The 19,788-nt window shown below is 46.6% G+C and overlaps 1 protein-coding gene across 1 annotated transcript in view; it reads right to left on the bottom strand.

The window, feature by feature from the left end:
- Positions 1–19,788, bottom strand: part of LOC119187112 (uncharacterized) — a 185,367-nt gene that overhangs the window by 4,978 nt on the left and 160,601 nt on the right. The gene's annotated exons all lie outside the window — the stretch shown is intronic.

Genomic DNA, 19,788 nt, shown 5'->3' with positions numbered 1-19,788 from the left:
TTTTTTTCTCCGCTGTTTGGATAGATCACCGTCAATATAAACGTCGTTAAAGTAGCTTTATAATATTTAACAATTAGGCGGTGTATTACAACCGTTTCTGATGATAATTATTATCAAATAACCTGAATTGGAAACGCCATTTTTGTGACTTGTTTCAGTTTTTGAGAGAGACATTTGCGACGCGGCAGCAGTGTCATCGCTAGCACCGCCTTCCTCCGTGGTGTACCGCATGTAACTATTACATTTGTCGGGTTGTCGGGTTGCGCTCGCTCCGTGGCATTTATTTACCTAAAGTATTCTTACACGTGATTTGTAATACACGTTCAGCAGTGAAAAGTTAGTCTATTGCATGATAGATTGAGTGTATGGTTTCATTGTATATCTTTTGCTATAGTGGTCAACGGGATAAAAAAATTTAATTGATTTCATGGAACAATTATTTTAAAAACTGTTGGTCACTTTCCGCTGACAAAAACTAGTAAGATAAGTGCACGATATACTACAAGCAATGCACAGTATACAACATAAGTTATACGAGCACATATATTTTTAACCCTGACAAAAAGTGCACATGCCTTAAAAAACCCTGAACTAGATGCTATATTTTTTTACGTTTAAAAATAAGATTGATATGTGGGGTTAACGTCCCAAAACCACCATATGATTATGAGAGACGCCTACGTAGTGGTGGGTTCCGGAAATTTCTACCACCTGGGGTTCTTTAACGTGACCCAAATCTGAGCACACGGGCCGACATTTCTGCCTCCATCGGAAATGCAGTCGCTGCCGCCGGGATTTGATCCCGCGATCTTTACGTTTCAAATGACCGTCGCATTCAGTTCAGAATGCCGTGAAAATTAAAAAAAACAATACCTCATCCTTGAAGGGCTTTCTGGTTTCCCCAGCGTGTGTGTTGGCCTGGGCATCGGCATGCGAGTCAGCTCATGCCATCCACGGAAACTGTCTGCTCACAGATACACACATACGCCACTACTACGGCCGCTATACAAGGAGATATGAGCTTTAGATCTAAAAGCAGATCACTTGTGGATCACCATACGCAATTAAAGCCCCACTATTATCACAAGATTTAGAAAATTTCTGATGACTGCGAGCATAGGATATGCTCATGCACTGCAGTATTCCAAAACTAATTTCAATTCTCATGTGTTCCAGTCGAGCACTGGAACGGCACGTTCAAAAAAAATGCTTTCTCACATAGTCAGCGAACATGGACGCGAGTGGGATAGGATGATTCCGTTTGTCTTATGGGCATATCGTGAGGTCCCACATGCGACTACAGGGCGGTCACCGTTCGAGCTCATGTACAGGCGGGTGCTGAACGGGCCCCTATCCATTCTCAAAAGGACTTGGTCAGGAGACTGGAAAGTGCCGGAATCATTGGGTATGCCAGCAGCGGAATATCTTGCGAAGCTCCGAAGTAGTTTGGAAGAAGCTAGCGAAGGAGCCGCCCGACAGAGTGAAGTCACTCAGAAGGAGTACGTAGGATGCTATAACTTAAGGGCCACAGACAGTTTGTCACAGGGGACCAAGTACTAAGGCTCGAGAAGGAAGGAGAGGGGAAGCTAGTGGTGAAGTGGAAGGGACCGATCACGGTGGTCTAAAAACTGCGACCGTACAGTTATTTCGTTGAGCTCGAGGACGGTTCACGCAGAATCACTCACGCTAACATGCTTCGCGCATATCACGCTCGAGTAACTGCAGTAGGAGTGATATTCGAAGGCGATCCAGAGAAGGTCAGGGCGATAAAGGAGATCCCGGCTCCCGAAACAAAGGGACAACTTCGTAGTTTCTTAGGGCTAGCCAACTATTATAGGGACTACGTGCCCGAGTACTCCAAAGTCGTTATGCCTCTGACTAACCTAACAGGCCGACGTATTACGCAGAAATTAACTTGGAATACAGAGGTGCAGGAAGCTTTTGACAAGGTGAAAAACTGTCTAGTGCAGGCGTCGGCGTTGCAGGCACCAGACCCGGGGAAAAAATTTATCCTCGCCACAGATGCATCCGATTACGCCGTTGGTGCGTGCCTGGCACAGCAGGATCTGGTGGGCAAGGAGCGCCCTATCGCTTTTCTGAGCAAGAAGCTTAGCCCGGCTCAGACCCGATGGGCCACAATAGAAAAGGAAGCTTATGCAATCATTTGGGCACAGGGGAAGTTGGATGTTTGGCTGTTTGGCGCTAAAATCAAGGTGATTACCGATCATAACCCACTCAAATTTCTGACTCTAACCACTCCGCAGAGCGCTAGGCTGACACGCTGGGCGTTGGCACTACAGAAGTATAACCTGGAAATTGGACACAAAAAGGGATGTCTAAACGCTAATGCCGACGTAATGTCGCGGTTAGTGACTTCTAACGATGACGCAGAAAAGGGACGGCGAGTTAAGGGGGGTGTATGCTTTGTTAGCGCGTGCGCGCGACGGAGTCAACGAGGTACGAGTGACAGTTGGTGCCTCGCGTGTCGAGCCAGTGAACATGTGTGCATATGTGGTTGTGTTTGTGTCGCATGTCATAGATACAGTGCAACACAGTTGGAGGGGAGGTGTTGGGCTCGAACTTCGTGCGTTCCCCGAATACCTTATGTTACCCACCCAGCGGCCGGCGACCCCTCGCCAACAAGGAAGCAGGGCCACCGGAATGCGGGACGATGACTGTCTGCTGGCCACAAAGGACGCGACAACTCCCGTGCCGCTGTCGGGCTCAATTATGGCGCCTTACAGGAGACCAAGCCAGGCTGCAGGTGGCCGGTACACGTGGAAGGTACACGTGGAAGGTACACGTGGAAGGTACACGTACGCGTCCGCCGGACAATCAGAATCAGCGGAGGCGATGGCATTGGCGCAGGGGCCAATTGTATTGATGGCCTGTCAACCCCGCATCGCGGGAACTTACTCGGAGGCGCTTTTCCACGACCTGGCAACACCCGTCGTCGACCATTCCGGGAACCGGTGTGAAAGAAACCCGAGCGACGGCGGAGAACTGATGAGTGGGCAAGAGGCGGTGAATCTTCGAGGTTGTGGCGAGGAGAGACACATCTGTGCGTTCCGATTGGGCTGTAAGAGTGGTGCGTTACGATTGGACTGTAAGAGTGGTTGAATGGGGAGACAGGGGATAAAACCAGGGGTGGAGGGACAGTGGGGGGAGAGAAGAGAAACGAATAAACGTCTCTATATCCAGATGATGCGGAGCGGTCGTTTCCTCAAGGTGCCAGCAGAGGAAAAGTTCTCGTCTTCGGCTTCTTTGGCGGCAGCAGCAAATGTCGCGCAACAAGCGAGAGGCGAGTGGAAAGAACCAAACGGAACGTAACTGGTATGATCCTTCTTTTTTATTCAAAGTCGATCTTACTCACATGCATGCACGGAGCCACGTCAAAATTTCTGTGCATGCTAAAAGTTGTGATTGTATTTCTTAGGTGATTCTTGAAGAGAAAAGTGAGCCCCGTAACTGTCTGCATCAGAGTGCGACAGCTCAACAGTGGCTCACGAGGGATGGAGGCAAGGATAAATTAAAAGAATAGGACTAAATGTACAGAGATATGAAGGGGAAAGTAAAGAGTGTGGCGCAGGGACAGCGACACCCAAAAGCAAGGAGAAGATAGGAAAGATGTCCATCTTTTTTATCTTCTCTGGTCGCTGCAGTCTGAGGACGGGGCACCACTCAGCAAAAGCTCTTGTCGGCGGCAGGAGACGTAGGGCGAGCCTGTCGGCCAGAGTAGCGCTGTCATCGGAGATCATGAGGGCACAACCGGTCGGCACGAAATCCAGAGAGCAGGTCATGTAATTGCATTTCATCGAAATTCATGTACTATACTGATCGTGTCACTGGATTGTATGGCTATAGTGTACTAGTAGGCACTGCACTGTATTATAGTCTATCTATAGTGCACTATAAAATGTCGAAGCTGTTGTACCTGAAATAAACTCTAGATGCCGTGGCGCTTCTGGTGTGTCTAGTGGCAGAACGACATTCCATTTATTCACGCTGAACCCCGAACAAAGGCGCAGAAAGGTAGAGGAAAGCGGTAACGGGTCCCAGGCACACCGATGCGACCGAGATATTACACTGGTTGGCACACACTCGTTGCATCGCGTGAGCTCGGGGATTTTGGACGCGGCGTCGTTCCCTCTCCCTGTAGAGAGCCTGGGTTTACAGTTTCGCGTAGCCACGCACCCTCTCTCTCTATGTAGCAAGAGGGCACGATGAATGCGTGTGGTCAGGCCTTTAGCAACACGTTTCGTTTCTGCGTCGCTATCGCGTACCAACATACTCCACAACTCACTCACACACATATACAATAATATACATGGTGAGCAATAGTTGTCTGTGCCCAAAGTTTTAACACCAAACCCCAAGCCATCAGTCCTCTTGCCCGCACCGTTCCAAATCCGCGATCAGTTGATGTGTTCACCAAGGAAGTCGTGAAGTCCCAGTGGGCCGCCGTCGAGCGAGGATGGCGTCACGGTTCAATTGTGGTGTGTACTCGCAGACAAGGACAGTGCAGAAGGCAGAGGCCGCCGAGGTTCCCACCCTCGCCAGTGTATGGCACACACGACAGCTCCACCTCCACATCATCCCAATCATTCGGGTGTGTATTTGTCCGCTGCCCCCTGTTTTTTTTCTGCGTCTTGGCACGGCCATATAGCGCGAGGAATACTGCAGGCTACGTACACAACTGAGGTCAGGAATGGGGTCTCCTACCAGCCTAACAATTAAAGATCAGCGCGTGGTTCTTTGTGTACCGTGGCAGAGAAACATACCTCTTCTGCTAGTAAACAGCGCGTGGCTGTATTTGTCTTGCCAATTGTCGGGTTTGGGGGCAATCAAGCAGATAATGATCAGTTCCATCGCAAACTGCTCCGCACGAACAGACCGGTTCTGGAAGCAGGTTAAACCTGTGAAAATAGAAGCGGAACCGACCACGCCTCGTAGAGGGGTGATGGGGGCTTTGTTAGGTGGGAACCAAAGAGCTGCATCTGAGACGTCGGGAATCCATTTCAATAGGTAAGTGTCGGCGTTATTATCCTTCCAGTCGAGCTCCCAGCGCCGAAGTTTCTGCCTTCCTAAGGCACTGCGGACAGCCCTCGGAGGGAGGGGAGCCTGCTTCATGTCACTCGATCGGGCCACATGTGCAGCGAGAAAATCAGCCAGTTCATTGCCCTAATGCCCCTAATGCCCTTGCACGTGATAGAGTGCAATAATGCCCTTGCACGTGGTAAAGTCCCTAATGCCCTTGCACGTGGTAGAGTGCAATCGAGATGGCAGCTGAAATATCCCGCAAGATAATATTTAGTTATCGGATTCACGGGTCAGTAGTCCAGAAACATGAGAGTGCCTGGAGCAGGGACAAGCAATCCGTGTATACACGGACAGTGGCGGCCGAGCTCTTGTTCTTTAGTTGACCTAACGCCCCAATTAGTGCGATGACTTCGGTGCAATAAGCGTTTGTGGCGTGGTCGATACGATATACCGGCCTACCTATGTGATTCGCTCACTCAGGCCCAGCACCACGAATGAACACGACAAACGCACTTTCTGACAACTTGAACAAATGCGTGTTGCTGACTTTTACGCTGAGTAAATACGAATATTCGTGTCTTCCGCTTCATTGCCTAATTAGCTAAATTAGAATTCTAAAGCAACAAAGTTTGGCGAAAGAAATCAAATTAGAAAGCTATAGATTGGTTCGCCAAACGTCGGATGGATAGGCTGTGCCCAATAAGTAAAGACAACCATTACCAGTCTGCGAACAACCTAGACTAGGCTGACTAATGTGTAATTGGGAGAGACAAACTGGCCCTCAGTGCTCACTTCTACATCATCAGGGTCGCACAAATTTTGAAGCTTCACTAAGATTTACAAAGGTAAAATTGACCAAACAGACAATAATAAAAAAGCTGTTGCATTTCATGGTACACCTAAGCTCATTTTCTACTCGGACTCCTCGAAAGCACAGTCGCCATAGTCGCAAACTTTTGTTTACCGAAGAAACAAAGTTTATACAACACTAAGAGAGCTCGTTTTGTCAAACTCGATTTTATCGAACACATAACAGAAAAAAGCCGGCCAACAAAAATGGACAGACAAGCTGGTCAATAGAGAGAGACCTGTCTTTTTTTTTTATTTGTTGGCCAGCTCGGTCTTTTCTTTTTTCCCGTTATCCGATGGGCCTGTTTGAGTATTTGAGTACTATACAACACTACTTTGTGCATACGGACTAGCAGAACAATCCCGGTGCACGTTCATTGAAATTGGTGTGAGAACCATTAGGGTGATGGCAAAAGAACTGACTCACTCGCAGCCGACGGGCTTCACACGTTAAGGTGTGCTCAATTGGCTGAGCCAAGTGGCCAAACTATGTGCAACTAAAGCATACAACATCTCTTCATCATCTTCGCATTCCGTTTTGTCGACCACTATTGTCCTAACATGATGGAACTGCGACGCCCACACGACCCTGTTGTATGCGGCTGTTTGCATCTGTGCCATGAGAGACTAGGACTTTTTAAGTGGTCATTCCTCCTGTACTTCCTTCCTTGCTGTTGCTTCTGTACCATGTTGATGCCACCACCTGCAATAATTCCGTATAGAGCTTGCATGTCACGAGCGTCTTCGTTCGCTTCTTCAGAAGCTAAGCCAAATTCTTCGGCCTCTTCACGAGTCAACTTCGTGCGAACCAGCAAGCACAGGCACGCATTATAATACAGAATCCAGCAAATGATTCAGTCCCGCAACATACGTCCAAGTTTTGTTTTGAAATTGCAGTTTACAACTAGTCTTTTTCGATCAGCAATGCAGTCCTGGACGCTTTCTTGCTCTTCTTGCCTTCAGATGAATAACTCTCGACTATTTCGTTTGCTTGAGGGTCGTTATGGTCTTCTAGACAGTTTACAACGTCGCCATGCGTCAAAGCTTGGAGCAGAGGACCCCATGTGGTGTCCTTGCCAAATCCGGATGACGCTGTCGTTCAATGACGAAACTCGGCGTTTATCTGCATCGGTAATTGATTGATATGTGGTGTTTATTATCACAAAACCACCATATGATCATGAGAGACGTCGTAGTGGAAGGCTCCGGAAATTACGCCACCTGGGGTTCTTTAACGAGCACCCAAATCTGAGAACTTGGGCCTACAGCATTTCTGCCTCCATTGGAAACGCAGCCGCCATAGCCGGGATTTGATCCCGCGACCTGAGGGTCAGCAGCCGAGTACTTTAGCCACTAGACCACCGAGGCGAGGCTATCTGCGTCGGTAAACTCGTTGCCCATCAGGCTTGTTTGTCGGCACGGCCCCATCCGGCTCTCAAGTGCCTTCTGTGCAAACCGCGGCGGTTGCGCACGGATCTTCCGGCGGCAACAAAGGGTCAAAATGGCGGAGCACGGGCGCAAGACCAGGACGTCGGTGGATCCTACCACCCGACCTATACTCGGACTCTGAATCTGAGAATGAAAATGAGGACCGCGCGTTCTGCGAGGGTGTCTCCGCTGAAATTCCTCCCCTCACACACATTATTGGTGATACGATGATGGTGGAAACAAACACAGTTGCGGACAATGAGATGGACCGCTACGCCTGCCCTGAATGCGGCAGATCCTTCACGTCGAAAATTGGCCTAAGCCAACATAGACGTCATGCACATATCGAGGCTTATAATGCTGACATCGATATTGAGCGATCCAAACCAAGATGGTCAAGGTAGGAAGGGTACCTTCTAGCAGTCTGTGAAGTCCAACTCCAAAAAGAGAGTCTAGCAGTCTGTGAAGGCCAACTCCAAAAAGAGAGTGGTCAAATATCAACCAGCGATTGGCGAGCAGAATTCCGACAAGAACTTCCGACGGCATCAAGTCTCGCAGCCGGCAAGTGTGCTACCAGAATCTGGTGAAAGAACTGCAAAATAGGAGAGATAGTGACGATCAAAGCCAAGCCAATTGTGGTTCTTCGTCAATGTATATACAGGCTAAAGAGGATACAAGTGCTCCGTGCAACACTATCTACTATCTTCACAGGTGGACCCCCCCCCCTTCCAACTGCTATATGTGATGAGCTGGAAAAATTGGGGAGGGGGGGAGAACCGCTACCTCGTTTCATTCAAGCCTTCAGACTTTAGAAATTAACAAAGAGGTTCCTGGATGGATAGAACGTTGCAATGGCCCTCAAAACTTACCTGCTAAGTGTCTTCATTACAGTAAGGAGGGTCCAGAGCGGTCGCACGCTGGCTATGACTGATGAAAACGGTCGTAAAGCAAAGAAGAGAGTATGCGCACTGCCAAAACCTCTTCAGAAAAAATCACTCGTTTTGTATTCGAAACATCCTGGATGAAGCCGGGTCATCGTCTGATGAAGCCGGGATCTGTACGCCCGTGCTATGCTCCTTTAAAGGGTTCTCCTGAACCTCCTGATCCTCCAGAGACGACTGTCATTATTATTGTGTAATGCCCGGACCATTTTAATTCCAAAAATGTCTGGCGCTTCCTCGGCTGCATTGCATCGCCCAATCACAGTCTCCCGCGCTGTTGCATATGATTTTGATACATTGTCTAATGTCAGTGATTCTACTCGACTATCGTCAGAGAGCCTTCATTCCGGCAGACGGATGTGCAGAGAACCTCCTGTTACTACAAACAGTCATTGACGAGGCGAAGCATAAGCTTAGGCCCTTGGCCATGGCCTCTGTTGACGTAGCAAAAGCATTTGACTGAGTCGCTCACCTCGCTATTCTCCAGGGTATGAGACAAAAAGGAATATCGGATAGTTTCTATGCGTATGTCTCAGATTTCTGTGAAAGAGCCACTACGGTACTCTCATGTGGCAACCAGTCTAAGGTGGTCCAACCAAAGAGAGGGGTAAGGCAGGGATATCCACTGTCACTCCTGCTCTTTAAGCTGACACTGGACGAATTTTGCGAAGAGCTGCCAAGTGATATTTCTTTCAAAGTGATGGCCAGGCAATGTCAGCAATGGCGTTCGCCAACGATATTATTTCATTGGCAAGTACAAGGAGTGGGCTGCCATACCCGCTATATAGACTAGAAGAACATCTTCAACGATGTAGTCTCAAGGCGAACGCAACCAAGTCAATGACCTTAACGATAATACCCAGCGGGCGAGAGAAGAAGGCAAAGGTCGATACCCAGAGGGTATACAGGATAGCAGGTGAACCTATTAGGAACATATTCTATACAATAGTGTGGAAATATCTGGGCATACGATTTGATGGCACAATGCCCAACAACAATACAGTGAGAAACGACCTTCGTATATTACCAGCCCACTTGGCAAGGACGGCTTTAAAGCCGCAGCAAAGGTTGGTTGCCCTACGATGCTATTTGCTTCCCCGCCTGATTCATAGGCTTGTGCTGGGCCCGATATCCGCCAAACTGCTAAAAGCACTGGACAAAATCGTCAGAGCTTCAGTCAGAACCTGGCTGTCACTGCCACACGATGTTTCGATTGGGTTTCTCTACGTCCCCATTCCAGTGGGTGGCCTGGGACTAATGCGCCTAAGATTTTCAATTCCTTACACGAAAACCTACCGTGTCGACCGACTGCTCTACAGTGATCATTATCAATGCACGGTAGCGGTCACCAAGGATTTCATCCGGAAGGCCTTAAGGCAGGCACAGAACTTAACCCAATTTGGAGGAGACGTCTTTGGTTCTGTGGCAGCTGCCCGCAAGTACTGGACGAGGAACCTGCATTCAAATTTTGATGGCAGGCCGCTGTCCCAATGTCCCACTGCCCCGGGTTCAATGGCGTGGCTTGGCGAGGGGACAACGTTTTTGAAAGGAATAGAGTTCATTGACCTAGCCAACTTCCACATCGCCACAATCTCCAATCTCACCTGCCTTACGTGGCCAGTACACCTCACAACGCAGTCGCGCTGGTTGTGACTCAGACGAGTCTTTGGGTCATATTTTGCAGCGTTGCCACCAAACACATCACCAAAAAATCCAACGTCACCACATTACAGTTCGTTATTTGGTGAGAAGGTTAAGGAAAAAAGAATGGCCTGTTCGCGAGGAGCCGCATTACCAAACATCGCAGGGTACTGAGATCCCCCACGCAGTACTTTCTAGAGACGGCCAATGTGTCATTCTTGATGTCCAAGTCGTGAGTACGCTGGCGAACCTTTAGAAAGCAAACGAGCTAAGCGAACGAAATATCTAATTCCTGATATGCTAATGAAAATAATAGATCCGACCAGCACGTCCACCTATCTGACTGTGTCATCAGTCACCTTGGCCTACTGTGGAACATGGGCAAGTGAGTCTGTTAGGATTCTGCAGTACTTGGGTTTGGGACGTGAACATCAGCGAACTTGGGTTTGGGACGTGAAGTTCATCAATGGTCAACGGCGGTTATAACCCGACTTCGATCAACACGTGTTGGGATTACTTAACCCCTTTGCCGCAAGTGCGGCTTTTTGGCAACTGAAGCACACTTCCTAATGGGTGCCCCTGCCTTATCAGAGTTGAATATAACAGTAGTCTGAGGGCTGCCTCACTCTACGAGTAGGTGCCGAATGATGATGTTAATAAAAAAATAGCCTTCAACGCACACGATACGTGATCCAGCTACTAAGGGCGTCGTCAAAGGCCGGGGATCCAGATCCCATGGTGTCAGAATCAAAGTGCAATCAACGATTCAATCTTCGTCGCCACTGTACTATCGTACATAAGTGTGAAGAGAGGACACTTCAAGGCAAAAACAAGAGCTGAATGCTTCTGTATTTATACCCTGGCCAGGAACCGGAGCATGCACCGTGGCGAGCAGCGAAGACACGTGGTGTCGGCATGCTTCTCGCTTCTGCATCTGATGATCAACGGTATCTCACAAACAGTCACGGATTTTCCAGGCCTGTGCCACAGGAAGCGTTCCGAGTCTCACGCTATCCTTGTCGCGACAGCTTCATGTCCCGGATTCAATTCAGACCCTCTATAGTTAGAAATCTCCATGCGCTACAACGCAAGCCCAACGCGTCTCACGGTAAGGAACACGAAAATCGCACAAATCGCCGGCAAAAAGCAATACAGTGGTGGCTAGCGTTGGCTACGAGACGCTTTAGGCCACTCCAGTTGAACTTCTACGGGAAGTGCAACAACATTTACGTGTACATTATTGAGCAAGAGAAAGTTTTTCGAACTGCATGTATACCAACCGAAGTGCTTCAAGAGGCCGCAGCTTTAAAGAAACATCGGATTTGTCTAGAAGATATCACAATGTGTAAAACCCGCTCTATCAGCTTAATAAGGTATTGTACGCACCCACAACCCGATGTACCTACTTTCTTCACTGAAGACTTGGTAACCGTATACTTGGCAGGCGAGCCATCAAAGTCGTGTATTAAGTCACCCGCAATGCTCATGTTGAAACCATGCACGCATGCGTGCTTGGTTCGCCGAATCACTTTTAAACACTTATTTGTGGCTCATACGCACTACGAAAATTACCAGATATGGTTACTAAGCAAAGAAAAGAAAGACACCAGTAAGTAGGCACAGAGAAATAAACGTTATTTGATGTTCTCCGCTAGAATATCGCTCAGTGGAAATCAGTCCGTGATTTCATTATCGCAGACCAGTATGCACAAGCAACGCACCCCCGTGCTAAATCAAAAACGTCAACACATTTCTTATTCTTCATTGTCTTGTTCTCCTTCTGCTTCTATCGTTCTGTTTCTATTTTCCTTCATCATGACCTCCATGTTCATCATCATTAACAAACACTATCTACTTCATCATCATCGTCGTTCACTTCTAGTATCAGCTAGTATATTAGGGCCAAAAAACCCTACATCACCAACCACCGAGGTGGGCGAGTGGCTTGGGCATTGTGCTGCTCGACCCCCATTTGGCGGGCTAAAACCCGGCCTCGGGGGCTGTATACAGGTGGAGGCTGTATACAAAAATGCCCGTTGTTACGCCCTGTAGTCCTCCATGGCAGGGATTGTTAAGTTTGACTTGTTAAGTTTCTGTTTGAGGGGTTGGGGTATTTTTTTCGCGGTCTTTTTACCGTACATCCCACTACTCTTCAGCTGAGCTGCCATATGGCCCTGGTTGTTGCCCCATTCATTTGAATAAGGAGGAATGCTTTTGGTCAGCGAACTGTTCTCGAACGATAAACCTAATATAAAGCCATGTCGGGAATGTGCGAAGGTTCAAATTCTACCTTATTTTCAGCAAGGTATTGCGACTGTGGAGCCGATAGAATTTGGAGGAAGATGTGGACAAGGTGACTTCCCAACATCAACAAGAACCAAACATGAGACCAGCGGGCGCCTTACGTAACAAAATCTCCAGAGAACCATCCGGGTGAATGAGGAAACCTTTTTGACGTTGTGAGGCATGGCCTCCAACGCGGTGAGCTCTTCGAGTCCTGTGAAACACGAAGCGAAATGCCGGTTCTTCATAACCGTCACAGAGCTAGGCTGCAGGGGAAACGACTCCGAGTGCTTCCCGACGGCTGTGAGGTACAGGACAGACCATAGAACTCAGTAACTGAAGACGTCGAGACGTCGAACGTTGTTTGGTACGTTATTATTTCTCGATGGGTGCACAGGGTATCATTCTTGTGCAAAGTGGAAGGACTATACCTCATACGCCCTACGAAAATTACCACATACAGGTATTAAGCAAAAAAAATCCGACACCCGTAAGTTGGTACCGAGAATAAAAGGTTTATTAGATTTTCCCCGCGAGAATGTCTGCCAAGGGAAAACTTATAGTGTGATATCCCATCAAAACGCCCCGAATGCATAGGTAACACCCCCGTGCTCAAGAGCGCCACCACATTTATTACTCTTCATCTTTTCCCTTTTTCATCATGACCTCCATCATCATCATTGACAAAATTTATCATGTTCATCGTCGTCGTCGTGTATATTTATCACCAGCAAGTACACAGGACGAAAATACCATACATCATTAACGTCTGGATCATCTTATGAATGTCACTGAGGTAGTTGATGCGACTGGAGAAGCAGCGGGAGGAGCAGAAGGTGTCTTAAAGGAAGCTGAACACTTGTCCATGGATACCCTTGGCACGCAAAATAACACCGCTAACGACGCCAGTGAAAGCAAAAATGAATGCAATGCAGCAGACGAACAGCACTTGGAAGGCCTTAAAGACAAGCCTCCTGACAATGAGGAACAAGAAGGAATGGATAGCAGTCAGACAAGGAAGCGCCAGGCACCGGTCACCGATGAAGCAACAACGAGTTCACTAGACACGACAGAGCAAGTGTCTTCGTGTGGTCCACGTGTCTTCTTTGAGGACCGAGAGACGCGCCGCCTATGCCAGCGTCCTGAGGAATGTGCTCCTAAAAAGTGCAAAGGAGTTAAAGCCACAGGTTGCCCTGTGCCTCAAGGTGACCTACAAAAGTTCTAAGATATCAAAATGGCTACCGCGCTAACATTTCCCATGTGTGTAGTGACACTCAACGTACGTGGCTTGAGGAATGTAAGGCGTCAGTGGCAGTTGCGCCACGTGCTTGAGCAGTACAACATTGATGTATTTGCAGTGCAAGAGACTAAGATTTCCGCTGCTCGTGACGCCGATCTTGCACTGGAAGTTTTCCGTGATTACAATTTATACATCAGCCCAGCACGTGGTGCATCCGCTGGATGCTTTTTATTAGTTAGAAAGCACTTGAGTCATATTTTGACGTCACTACATGCTGATGGGGAAGGACGCCCCATTTGTTGCGGCTTATCTTTTCATTCCCATAATTGGAGGTGTATCTGTGTCTATGCTCCCTCTAAAGTGAATGAAAGGAGTTCTTTTCTCCTTTCTTTAACTTCGCTACTCAACACTGACAGAACTTTAGTAGTTTTTGGAGACCTTAATTGTGTTTTTGACGCTAGAGATCATTCATATATAACAAATCGTTGTGATGCAAGTGCAGCCTTACTGCAGAAACTATTGAATGACCACAATTTAATAGATGTGGGAGCGCATGCACATTCCTCGGTGAGGTTCATGCACTTTCAAGGCATCTCTCATGCTCGGCTTGACCGTGTATAATTATCTCTAAGCTTATGGTCTCACATTCATAATTATGCTGTAAAGCCCATATTTCTTACAGACCACTGCTTGGTCACTGTTTCTTGGGGTCCTGAAAATTTTCGTAAAACACCTCTAAATTGGGACCTATGGAAGCTTAACGTACAGTTGTTGCGCGAAGATTGTTTTGTTAAAATAGTAAAATAATTGGTACTATAGGTAACACAGTGTCGACAGCTGCCAATTTTCGCTCAATGGGAAAGGTTTAAAGAAAGAGTCAAGTATCAGGCAATTAGTATTTCATGCGAAATAGCGCAAAGAAAAAAGCTGAAAAGCGCTATCTTTATGAATTACTTCATACGCTCCATACTTTTGAAAGTGAACAGCCGGGATTGTACGTGGATGAGATAAATGTGATTCGAGCACAGATACAAAAACATGATACAGATTTATACAGAGGAGCTAAGATTCGTTCCCGTGTTACCCATTTCACTGAAGAGGAACCAACTAAATAATCCCTCAAAGATGAAAAGGAATATGCACTTTCTAAACAGATACTGCAAATTGAGTCGCGGGGTTCCCTTTGCACAGAGTCATGTGAAATAAGAGCCGCATTTGAAGATTATTACAGATGTTTGTTCACCGCGGCTGAGCTTCGGGAGAATTTTGAGGAAGAAGCTGACCACTTCATTGCCCTTGTGCCTCAGTTACAAGATGATGATAGGCTCCTTGTAGAGGGGCCATTAACCAGAGAGGAAATTAGATTTGCAATAACAACATTGCAGAAAAACAAAACTCCTGGCCCAGATGACCTTAGTGGTGAATTTTAAATAGCTTTTCAGGAACTTCAATACCTTTCCTTGAGCAACTTTTCAAAGAGGCTTATGACCGTGGTGAACTTCCTCCTCCTTTCTATCAGAGCCTTACAACATTAATCCGAAAAATTGCTGATCCTGATGCATTAAAGGGAGTTAACGAATACAGGCCTATATCGTTATGTAACGTTGACTACAAAATATTTGCTAAATTGTTGGCAAATCGACTACAGACAGTGATTACTAAATGTGTAGGTGACCACCAAACATGTGGAATTCGTGGTCGCTCTATACAGACAAACATTCATATTGCACATTCAGTTCTTGAGTGTATAGATGGTAGCATGGACCAAGTAGCCCTCCTTCAAATAGACCTTGCAAAAGCATTTGATAAGGTACAGCATGCTTTTTTGTTCCGGCTCCTAAGACACCTGCAGTTGGGTGATGTACTATACAATGATATCTCACTCTGTTATAAGAAGTGCACAACTAGGCTAATTGTGAATCGCACACTTTCCGATATAATAGAGTTAAATTCATCTGTACGTCAGGGATGTCCGCTGTCACCTTTGCTTTTTGCAATTTATCTGGAACCATCATGTTTAAGTGCGCTTTTAAAGTCCAGCATATGAGGCTACCAATATGATGCTGAAGAAGTTAAAGTTCTAGCTTATGCAGATGACATTGCCTTCTTTTGCGCTGATAAACCCAGCGTTCAAGAAGCAGTCAATGCTACTTTACGTTTCTGTGAAGTCACTGGCGCCAGCATAAATTTTGATTAAAGTAGAGAATTTTGGCTAGGCATGTGGGCTACAACTTCTTCGGTATTCGCAAATATTCATTCGAATGCGACTCCTATAAAATACCTTGGTGTGCCTCTCGATAACTATCGTAACAGAGGCCCACACTGGACCACTGCAATAACTACGATCTGCCGAAAGGTGGCAACATGGCACAGACGGGAGCTTTCCATTTTTTCCAGAGCGAAAGCGTGCAATATATTCCTTGTATCGAAGCTTATTTATATTCTGCAGGTGTTGCATTGCTCTTGGGTACACATTCAAGCCTTTCATAGGATATTTGCCTACTTTATTTGGAGCTCTTCCTGGGAACCCATGAGAATAGACAATCTTTTTCTTCCACTTGAAAAGGGTGGCCTCGGCCATGTGCATTTGTTCGTGCGACAGTTGGTGTTGCGATTTTTCTACCTCAAGGATGTGTGCCACCCATTTCTATTAGCGGTTCTTCGTAACCGTCTATGTTACCACCTTCCTTTTATTCATCTCACAACAAGCGTTGCTAAGGAATTGCCGTTGCGGGGATTCCTAAAAGATATTGTTGATACTGTCAGTTTTTTGAAAGCCAGCTTTACCTTAGAGTATTTGTATACTATTGACAGAACAAATTTAACCGCTGCACTTGTGAATAACCTTTTCTACGAACCTGTTTATCGAAAGCCATATCTGCTTCTGCCTGGTCACCATGTATTTCGTGTACGTAGAATGTGTATATCTCCTTCAGCGAAAACATTTTTCTTTAAACTGCACACTTCCACGCTGCCGGTGAAAACATGGCTGAATGAAAAATCATACGTACCCTGGACAGTGAATTGTAGACTCTGCAACCAACCTGAGATTATAGAGCATTGTTTTATTCATTGTCGTGATGCTTTTTATTTTTGGGACATTCTAAAAAGAACGTTAAGAAAAGAACTTCCAATCACAGCCCATGGTATTAGGTTTCTTCCGTTCAAAAAGAGTCTGACTGATAGTACTCCTTACGACTTGTTTATGTTGTTAGGACTTTATTCATTATGGAAAAGTCGTATGATTGATAGACATGTCGAGCCACCACGGTCGACAAGATCTGTGTTCCGAGAATCAGCTGCTCAAGTGCACAGTGTTATCGAGACTTTTGACCCCGTTCCGGAGTGGCTTCCCGTTCTTGATGCTTGTGTGTGTTTGCCTGACTTCTGATGAAGTATGTTCTGTGTACTTTACTGGTGATAGTTTCACTCATTAAAGAAAAAAAACACCAAGGTGGACTAGTGGCTTGGGCTTTGCGCTGCTCTACCACAATTGGCGGGCTAAAACACGACCTTGGGGGCTGTATACAGGCGGAGGCTGCATACAAAAATGCCCAATGTTACGCTCTGTAGTCCTCCATGGCAGGGCATTGTTGAGTTTGACTTGTTAAGTTTCCGTTTGAGTGTCGGGGTATTTTGTTTTTCCTTTTTTTTTGTGGCCTTTTTACCATACATGTCTCTACAATTATCTAGCTGAACTAGCCATAAGGCCCTGGTTGTTGCCCCGGTCATTTAAATGAAGATGAACGGCTTCGTGCCGCGAAATGTTGTCAAACGAAAAACTAAAAGAAAAAGCATGTCAGCAATGTGCGAAGGCTTAAATTCTAAAAAATTTGTGCTACGTAATGCGGCAGTGGAGCCGATAGAATCTAAAAGAAGATGTAGACAAGGCGAGTTGCCAACAACAACCAAACCAACAACGGAATATCAGACCAACGGGCTCATTACGTGATGATATCTCAAGAGAACGATCTAGGGGAATGAGGAAACCTGTTTGACGATTTAAGGTATGGTCTGTAACGCGAACAGTCGCTGAAGTCCTGTAAAACGCGAAGTAAAACGCCGGTTGCTGAAGACCGTCACGGAGGCTGCAAGTAGAATGATGACGAGCTCTTCCCATTGGCTTTGAGAAGGTACGGAACTCGGGAACTTAATGCGCCGAGACCTCGAACGAGCAAGTGTCTTGGCACGTGTTTGCTCGTCCACGCACGCACAACATATCAGCTACCATTGAGCAAGGTAAAGGTACTATATCAGTTCATATTAGAGAAGATGTAAAAAGAACTTGCATTTTGGGGACGTTGCCTGCCTTGAGCACAGTATTCCAGCACAGTACTACGCTGTATAGAGGTGGTATTGCCTATATTTAGGTCTGATATTATCAGCGACATGCACTCTGTACCTATTCTAGGTTACCTGCCGTTTAGCCATGCACAGATAACTGCAAATAGGTGAAGCATGTGTGCCATCCAACAAGTTCAATGTTTATTCCTGCACAACGAGACGGACGCTATGCGTTGATTGATTTGTGGGGTTTAACGTCCCAAAACCACCATATGATGGACGCTATGCGTGCGTGGAAAAGCTGCGTCTCTTGAAATGGCCGTGGATAGGAAATCATTAACGAACTATATGAAGGTGGTTGGTCTACATATAAAGGTATATAGCGAGCCTCGACTTCTAGTTCCATGTTTTTTAAGTGCGATGCGTTTCTTAGCGAAATTCAGCTACTTTCAGCGTATCTATCAATCTATATCATCTAGCCGCCTGCGACTTATAGCTCTCCTGGCCATTTCAATAATAGTATCGATACCAAACTTGGCATGGCTAACATGACTGTATGAAGAACATATTTGACTAGTCAAACATCAAAATCATAATAGGTATGTCACGATTTTAATTTCATGGCCCTGCAGCTTTTGTGGGGGTTTCATTCACATGGCATGTTGCAAAACAGGTATGGTATGGCATGACTGCATGGCGAACACAAGCGACAGACCCCAACATATAAATCATGACATGCGTGTCAAGTAATAACATGACTACATGCCACGCTCATGATGCGCTCGTGGCCATTTCGAAAGCTTCACATGTACCAAACTTGGTATCTCGTGATGCAAACGGTGACATAGGTGAATGGCACATCCAAACATGATAATTACGACATGCGTGTCATGTACCAACATGACTACATGCCACACTTATGATGCACTCGCGGACGTTTCGCTAGCTTCACATATGCCAAATTTGGTATTACGTGACGTTAATGGATGATGAAGGTATGCGACTGGTGCAAACATTATAATCATGAGATGCGTGCCATGTGAGAACATGACTACATGCCACAGTGTAGGCGCCAATACATTTCTACGTGATGCGGTCCGCGTGTTCGCGGCGTTCATTTCGTCGCGTCACGGCGGCGTTGCCACGCCAGGTGCCGGTCCTGCCAAATACTCGCAAGCGTGCGCTGTGCTGCGTTGCTTTGACGCATGCGCGTTTCGGCATGTTCGGCGTCCCTCCATCGCGAACAGAGGGAGACGCAGTGTTATCTGGGTAAAGCCTTGGCACCAAATGCAGCATGTCGAATTTAGTGCAGGTTGCCGTCGGGCCGCGCCGACGGACGCTGTTCGGGCGGGTCGTGCCTGGCGTCAGACTTAAGAGGGCTCGCGTTTTGCTAACGTAGCATCGCTGTGCCCAGCGTGTGCGCGTGTCAACGCTATATTTGAGTATAATGGGTGCTTCACGATGTGCTTGCGGCCGTTTTACTAGCGCCACATATATCAAATTTGGCGTTACGTGACGTCAATGGTTAAAGAAATATATGACTGATGCAAACCTGGTAATCCTGACATGTGAGAACATGAAAAAATACCACGCTCATAGCGTGCTTGCAGCAGTTTCGCTAGTTCCACGTATACTAAATTTGGTATCACGTGATGTGAATATATGATAAAGGTAAACGAAACACCGAAACATGATTATCATGAGAGGAAAGTCATGTACGACATCCTTTACCTCCACCTCATAGCGTTGTGCTGATTTTAAAATGACATGTCTACCTGTCTCATTCGTGCTTCGCATATCAGAAATTCCCACAGTAGGTGGGATCTGCCAAATTTTTGGTCGATTTAATAAATTTATACTAAAAAAAGAACGAAGAACTCCAGGGCAAAGTTCATACACTTAGACAAGTTTTCGTTCAGGGCAGTATAGGCAATGTCAAATGCCATTTGCAGTACTGACGATTACACTGTCATCAGAATTATTAACTTCGGCTTTGACTACATGGGGGCACGCCGGCTCAGGACGATAAGTCAGTTGATTTTTCTACATTTTATTTAGCTTTCCCATTTCACCATCTTCCTC

This window comes from Rhipicephalus microplus, chromosome 8, assembly GCF_043290135.1.
Source record: "Rhipicephalus microplus isolate Deutch F79 chromosome 8, USDA_Rmic, whole genome shotgun sequence".
NCBI classification, from domain to species: Eukaryota; Metazoa; Arthropoda; class Arachnida; order Ixodida; family Ixodidae; genus Rhipicephalus; species Rhipicephalus microplus.
The sequence above is the reverse complement of the archived record's forward strand: the minus strand, read 5'-3'. Positions and strand labels throughout refer to the sequence as shown.